Source organism: Microtus oregoni, unplaced genomic scaffold (genome assembly GCF_018167655.1).
Source record: "Microtus oregoni isolate MIOR12 unplaced genomic scaffold, Mior012 000055F_ref0000237, whole genome shotgun sequence".
Classification (NCBI taxonomy): Eukaryota; Metazoa; Chordata; class Mammalia; order Rodentia; family Cricetidae; genus Microtus; species Microtus oregoni.
In genome coordinates this window covers 1,442,059-1,450,119 of record NW_024543831.1, presented here as the reverse complement: position 1 = coordinate 1,450,119, position 8,061 = coordinate 1,442,059, and positions in this window count along the sequence as shown.

The following is an 8,061-nucleotide window of genomic DNA, read 5'->3' as shown; positions in this document are numbered from 1 at the left end:
CTTTCCTCAGAGTCCTATGGGTGGGCACCCAAGGGCCAGGGCCACAGTTGAGGTCACCCATGTATGAGTTAGACACAGAGTCTTGTATGTGGCTCCCAAGTCTCTAATGTCAGGAAGGACCATTTCTCTGAACATTTTATTTTATTTTATTAATTTATTTATTTATTATGTATTCAATATTCTGTCTACATGTATCCCTGCAGGCCAGAAGAAGGCACCAGACCTCATTACAGATGGTTGTGAGCCACCATGTGGTTGCTGGGAATTGAACTCAGGACCTTGGAAGAGCAGGCAATGCTCTTAACCACTGAGCCATCTCTCCAGCCCCCCCCCCCCCCCCGCCTTTGAACATTTTAAACAGTGACTCAGGTCTCCAATGTGATGTCAAACTCACAGTGGACAGGGGACACAGGACAACCTTTCAGGGAATGGGTCAGGAAGATCCGCCACAGGGTGATACCACAGTGAGTCTTGAGGAATACAGCCAGGATGCCATGCCACCATATGGGGCGTTCAGAGACGTGGCAGCAGGACAGGAGAGGTTGTGTGACAGGCTGAAGGGACATGTTGGCACCAGTTAGTGAAAGGTTTTGCCAAGACACAGAAGCATTCAGTTCCCCAAAGAGAACCAACGAAAGATGCGGGCTGAAGCATCAGGGTTAGGTGTTCAGAAGTTCATGCCTTCACGTGGTGGCAAACAAGCCGTGAGGAGAGGACGGCTGTTAGACAGAGACCTTGGGAGGCTCCTGCAAGGACACAACAGTGTAGGCTGTCCAGGTCTCGGGCCTGAAATGGGTGTGGGGGTAGGGGGAGGCACAGGGATGGGGGGATGGCACAGAAAGGAGCCTACTGGCAGCTGTCACTTCTGAGCTCTGTGGTTGGCCTGTGCTTTCCTGCAGGGCTGAGGCTGGCGGCCATCTGTGTTTGTCATTGCTGGAAGAAAACCTAGACAAATTATACTGAGTCGTGTTTACTTGAGCAGAGGAGGACTCAGGACCCAGGCAGCACTTGAGGCATGAAGGGTTAGAGAGATTTAGCCCGCTGCCTGCAAGGCAGGTTGATGAACAGCGAGAGGAAGCCTTGCCAGTGAGACCTTAGTCACTACACAGCTGCCTGATGTGGACTGAGAGCAGGTCTCGGCTTGTGATGGGCTACCTGTGAGGAGGTTCCCTCCAGTTAGACAGAGCTGATTTCTCACTGAGTTTGCTTATCGTTTGTAGGGGGACTAAGTAGCTTTAGGCCAAATGTAATGAATGATTCAGCCTCTCAATTTTATTTATTTATTTATTAGATTTTATTTATTTATTTATTTATTTATTTATTTATTATGAGTACAACATTCTGTCTCCATGTATGCCCGCAAGCCAGAGGAGGGTTCCAGATCTTATTACAGATGGTTGTGAGCCACCATGTGCGTGCTGGGAATTGAACTCAGGACCTCTGGAAGAACAGCCAGTGCTCTTAACCACTGAGCCATCTCTCCGCCCCAGCCTCTCAATTTTAAGAGAGTGACTTAACTCCTTGGACCAGACATCACTTTTGGTCACCGTCCTAAGGGACTTCTCTGGCCTTAGTATAGAATTCACAATGTCAAACTGACTGGTTGATAATTCTTCCCTAGGATTTTGCTCTTCTATTCAGATAGGATTAAACTGATGTGGACAAGATGGCTGCCATGGAGTGCTTAGCACTCCAGCACAGAACAGAACACAAGAACGATTTTATGGTGGGCATCAGGAGGATCATGCCAGGAAGCTGAAGGACGGCCATCCACAGGGGCCTAACTCTTCAGAGTCAAGCAATTCAAAGTTCAGACAATGAGGATGGTCGGACTGTATTCTGATCCAGGAAGCCACGGTCTGTGCTCAGGCCCTGGTTGTGATTACAGACCATGGCTTGCTGTAAAACGGCCTGAGAGGAAACGCCATCGTCTTGTGGTTAACTTGATAACACATGTCACAGAATCCCTGAATGCCGTCGTTCTGCTTTGGATCTGAAATGGTCCCTCAAGCTCGTGTACTGAAGCCTCGGTCCCCAAATGCAACAGTGTTCAAAGATGTGATTCCTCTTGGGAGACGGTTGGATCATGAGAGCTCTGACCTTATCAGGGCTTTTGTGACTAGGATAGCTTAACATTGGGAGGGGGTGGAAACTGTAAGGTGGGACCTGGCGGAGGGAGTGGGCACTGGGAATGTATCCATAAATGTGTTTCCCCTTTCTGTCTCATCACAGACTCCAAAGCAACTGGACCAGATATAAACTACAACATTTAGCTGGGCGGTGGTGGCGCACGCCTTTAATCCCAGCACTCGGGAAGCAGAGGCAGGCAGATCTCTGTGAGTTTGAGGCCAGCCTGGTCTACAAGAGCTAGTGCCAGGACAGGCTCCAAAGCTACAGAGAAACCCTGTCTCGAAAAAAAAAAAATGGTAACATTTGAAAATATGAGCCAAAAGAAACCTTCCCTCCTCTTTTTTTTTTTTTTTTTTTTTTTTTTTTTTTTTTTTTTTTTTGGTTTTTCAAGACAGGGTTTCTCTGTGGCTTTGGAGCCTGTCCTGGAACTAGCTCTGTAGACCAGGCTGGTCTCGAACTCACAGAGATCCACCTGCCTCTGCCTCCCGAGTGCTGGGATTAAAGGCGTGCGCCACCATCGCCCGGCTCCTCTTTTTTTTTTTTTTTTTTAAAAAATATTTATTTATTTATTATGTATATAATATCCTGTGTACATGTATGCCTGCAGGCCAGAAGAGGGCACCAGACATCATTACAGATGGTTGTGAGCCACCATGTGGTCGCTGGGAATTGAACTCAGGACCTTTGGAAGAGCAGGTAATGCTCTTAACCGCTGAGCCATCTCTCCAGCCCTCCTCTTTTTTTTTTTTTAAATATGTTTTTTGAGACAGGGTCTCACCTATGTAACCTTGTTGTGTGGAACTCACTATGTGGACCAGTCTGGCTTAGAACTCATAGAGATCCATCTGCTTCTTCTCCCAAGGTCTAGAACTGAAAGAGTGCATCACACCTCCCCCACACCGCCTCCTTTGAGTTGAATGGTTCCAGGGATTTTGTTATAGAAATGGAAAGCTCATACCCACTAAAAGATGCAGAAAACTTCAGAAGGGAGCCAGGGATGGCTTGCAGTCTCAGCTATATAGGAAGTCTGAGGCTAGCCTAGGCTACATTAGACCCTGTTCAAGAGGAAGAGTCAAGCAGGGTGCAGCCTGTAAACCAGCTCTTAGCTGCTCTTAGAAACACTTCGCTCGGCTGGAGGGATGGCTCAGCCGTTAAAAACTAAGCTTACAACCAAAAATATAAGAAACACTTCATGACGTGGATCCCAGCACTCCCGAGGCAGAGGCACACAGATCTCTGTGAGTTCACGCCAGGATAACCAGGGCTAAATAGGGAGACTCTGTCTCAAAAACAAGCAACTTCCATGCTCCCTTTCTTGAGAAACTTCCTTGAGAAATGTGCCCAGTGACAGGATCTATTAAAAAAAAAAAAAAGCGGTATTTGTCACTCTGGTGGGGTGTAAGACACCACAGGGAAAAACACATGCTGACAAGCCTGACAATCTGAGTTCAATCCCCAGAACTGACTTGTTTACACACATGCACACATGCATACATACATAGACTTGAAATAATTAAAAATTTAAATTTAGCTTTTTGTAGCAATCATACTTGAGTCAAGATAAGTCTAACATCAGTTTTGCTCAGCGGACCATGCACAAAATGCCAACATGGGCAGAGGAGTTCCGCTGACGTACACCATTCTGTTCCATGCTTTTATCGGGCATAAATGTTCCTGTCTGCCTCATGCAGACCGCTTCCTATGTAAGCCTCTGGGGTCTGATTGGCTACCGAACCCAGAATTTCCTCTCACTTACAGATTCCCTCCTGGTTCACTAAGTGACCCGGATTGGCCTTGAACTTCCAACTGCTGAGACTGTAGGCGCGTGTCACCACGCAGGGCACTTGGCTGGGCTTCAGTCTCACCCTTAACCAGCGCACCACTCGCAGAACGTACCTATCTTCATCTATTTTGAGATCGCTACTAATTTTGGTTGGTGACTATTTCATTTCCTGTTTATGGGGGCTGTAATGATTTCCTGTTTATGGGGGCTGTAATGGGCACTTCGGGGACTGTGAGCATGAGCAAGACCTGAAGCAACAAGAAGGCAGAAGGCAGTGAACAAATTCCTCCCTAGACTCAGGGTAGGCCTTTCGGGGGCTGAAGACAGCGCCCCCTAGTGGCCTCTGGGCAGAGTTCTGTTAAATTAGTTTTGCGTCTGGGGAGCCCTGAGCCAAGTCTAATGGGAAACTTGATTGTGGTTTCTTTCTTTCTTTCTTTCTCTCTCTCTCTCTCTCTCTTTCTCTTTCTTTCTTCCTTTCTTTTGTTTTGTTTTATTTGTTTTAGTTTTTCAAGACTGAGTTTCTCTTTGTAACAACCCTGGCTGTCATGAAATTCTCTCTGTAGACCAGGCTGGCCTAAAATTCACAGAGATCCACCTGCCTCTACCTCCTGAGTGCTTGCATTAAGGTCTGCAGTGAGCTACCATCACCCAGCAATAGTGATTTCTTAATTACATTCTGCAAGGGCTATTAGGTCTATTAGTTGAAAGAGACTTTGTTGGATCTAATACAGTGATATATATGTTTTTAGTTTTTCGAAATAGTTTCTCTGTAGTTTTGGAGCCTGTCCTGGAACTAGCTCTTGTAGACTAGGTTGACCTTGAACTCACAGAGATTCACCTGCTTCTGCCTCCCGAGTGCAGGGATTAAAGGCTTGCACCACCACTGCCTGGTTTAATACAGTGATCTTACATAAGCAATCACCCATACCGATACATGCAGTCTCCAGGTTCTGAGTACTTAATGTCTGGAAGCACAAAATTCCTTTGAAAGCATCATTCAGACAGGGTTTGTATATTTGGTAGCAACTAGATTAATAGTAGAAAATATCAGGGTATTGTATTAATTTATTTAAATTACTCTAATGAAATATTTGAGGCAGTTAACTTCTAAAGAGGAAAGGGTTATGTTTGGTTTATGATTCTAGAGTGACCCAATCTTTGGACCATTAGTGAAAGTCCAAGATTGAGTGATCCTATTACTCTGGGCTTCCGGTAACATGCTGGCAGGACTGTGTGTGGAACAAAGTTCTTATGTCATAGACCAGGCCATGTCAACACTGAGAGACTGGTATCCCACCTTCTCCTTCAAGAGCCTGCCCTCAGTGCTCTGAGGATATTTTCTAGGCCTCACCTCTTGAAGCCTTTCCCTCTGATTTTTGTTGCTGTAGGGAATGGTGTTTTCTTGCTTTGTGTTTTTGAGACTTTGTTGTGGGAATCCATTCAGCTAATTAGCTTTTGGGGAACCGGCCCTTTGGGCATGGTCTGAGGTTCTCCGTGTCCGCTGATAAGCTATAAGAGAAAGTGCACTCACTCTCTTGCTTTGGGTCTCTTTTAGCGTGAGGGGAGACCCAGGACAGCGGAGAGACAGCATGGGATCAGTGGTGACTTCTGCCCTTTCTCTGTATTTGTGAGTTCGTCCCCTTTCCCTTGCAAACCCTTGATAAATAAGTTTTATCTACCTCAGTGTGGTTATGCAGTAAGACTGGGTCTCATTTGGTTTAGCCTGGCTTTAAAGTCACTATGTAGCAGAGGCTTTGCTGGCCAGGTTCCAGGCCCCTTCTTAGCCCTCTTACACTGTTCCTGGTCACCAGCCCAAGGTATGGGGCCACCCACAGTGGACTGGGCGCTCCTACATCAAGTAACAACCAAGACAATCCCTCGAAGACATGTCCACAGACCTACCTGCTTGGGCAATCTCTCAATTGAGACTTCCTTCTCAGATGACTTTAGGGTGAGTCAAATTGACAGTTAAAATGACTAGGACAGATCCAAACCGATCATGGACCTAGTTTAGTAAATCTTGCTCCAAATCCAATGGCTTCAGGAAACAATTTTGTGGAGCTTGGTTTTATTTTATTTTATTCATTTATTTATTTTGGATTTTTCGAGACAGGTTTCTCCGTAGTTTTTGGTTCCTGTCCTGGAACTAGCTCTTGTAGACCAGGCTGGCCTCGAACTCACAGAGATCCGCCTACCTCTGCCTCCCGAGTGCTGGAATTAAAGGCGTGCGCCACCACTGCCCGGCTTTGATTTTATTTTATTCGAGACAGGGTTTCTCTGTAGCTTTGGAGCCTGTCCTGGAACTAACTCTTGTAGACCAGGCTGGCCTCGAACTCACAGAGATCCACTTGCCTCTGCCTCCCGAGTGCTGGGATTAACGGCGAGCGCCACCACCGCCTGGCGGAGTTTGACTTTAAAAGAGAACTCATACATGATGCCAGGGGTAAGGAACCGAAGGACACGGCCAGCCCCAGTGACACTCTTCTTCCTCCCTCAGGGTGACATGGCAACACCCAGTTACTCTAAAGTGACAGGAGTCTTGGTGAGGCCTCCTTCTTCTGTCGGAATGAACTCCTCACCAGCCTTCCTCCCCAGCACCACACCCTTGGGTATGTGGGGTACTTTGGGCAGTGGGGGCTCATTCATTCCCAGAATGGGACTTGAACACTAGAAAAAGCTTCAGGAAGGACCCACCCATGTCCCAGCCCTGACCTCCAAGCACCGCCTGCCCCAGCGTACTGTGACAGAGGACAGTGGGGTGGGGGGGGACGACAAAAGGTTAATGATGTAGAACATGGAGCCAGAGGAGGAAGCAAAGGCGCCCAGGTGGTCAGTGAGACCACTCTTACAGGCATCATGGCAGGAAGCTTAGAAAGTCCATTCCAGCCAGGCGGGCCATGGTGGCAAGCAACTTTAATCCCAGCACTCAGGAGGGAGAGGCAGGCAGATCTCTGAGAGTTCAAGGCCAGCCTGGTCTACAGAGTGAGTTCTAGGACAGGCTCCAAAACTACACAGAGAAACACTGTCTCAAAAAGAAAGAAAGAAAGAAAGAAAGACAGGAAGGAAGGAAAAAGAAAGAGAGAGAAAGAAAGAAAGAAAGAAAGGCGGGCTGGAGAGATGGCTCAGAGGTTAAGAGCACTGGATGCTCTTCCAAAGGTCCTGAGTTCAATTCCCAGCAATCACATGGTGGCTCACAACCATCCAAAATGATATCTGATGCCTTCTTCCAGCCTGTAGGCACACAGAATACTGTATACATAATAAATAAAATTCTAAAAAAAAAAAGATTTCTAAAAAAAAAGAAAGAAAGAAAAAAGAAAAAAAGAAAGGAGAAGAAGAAAGTAGACTCAGACAGTGCAGTTCAGGAGTTCTGGCTGGATTCCTGAGCCAGTCACCACAGTGGTCCAAGAACACTAAGGTCACTCCACTGGTCTAGCTAAATCCTTCCCGGAGGGAGGCCAGACCAGTGAGGCCAGACTTCTGAGGGCCCCAAGTCCTGTTCTGGGGGGTCCTCTCCCCTGAGATGTAGCTCAGGGTATACCAGTCACTATTCAGGATTTTCCCATGGGCCCACATACCTTGCTCCCTGAAGCCTCAGAAGGCTGTATGTTCTGAGGAACAACAGATCCAAACACTCACCCTGGATGCTCACCTGAACTTCATGTTTCTCTCCTCTGCCTGGGTGTCCACTGCTACAATGTCACACTGTACTGGCTGCTCTTGTGAGTCAACTTGACACAAGCTGGAGTCATCAGAGGAAGGAGCCTCAGTTGAGGAAATGACTCCATGAGATCCACTGTAAGTCATTTTCTCAGTTAATGATCAGTGGGGGAGGGCCCAGCCCATGGTGGGTGGTACCATCCATGGGCTGATGGTTCGGGGTTCTATAAGAAGGTGGACTGAGGGCTGGAAAGATGGCTCAGAGGTTAAGAGCTGCTCTTCCAGGGGTCCTGAGTTCAATTCCCAGGAACTACATAGTGACTTACAACCATCTATAATGAGATCTGATGCCCTTGTCTGGTGGGTAGGCACACACGCAGACAGAACACTGTATACATAATAAATAAATTTTTTTTCTTTTTCTTTTTTTTTTTTGGTTTTTCGAGACAGGGTTTCTCTGTAGCTTTGGAGCCTGTCCTGGAACTCCC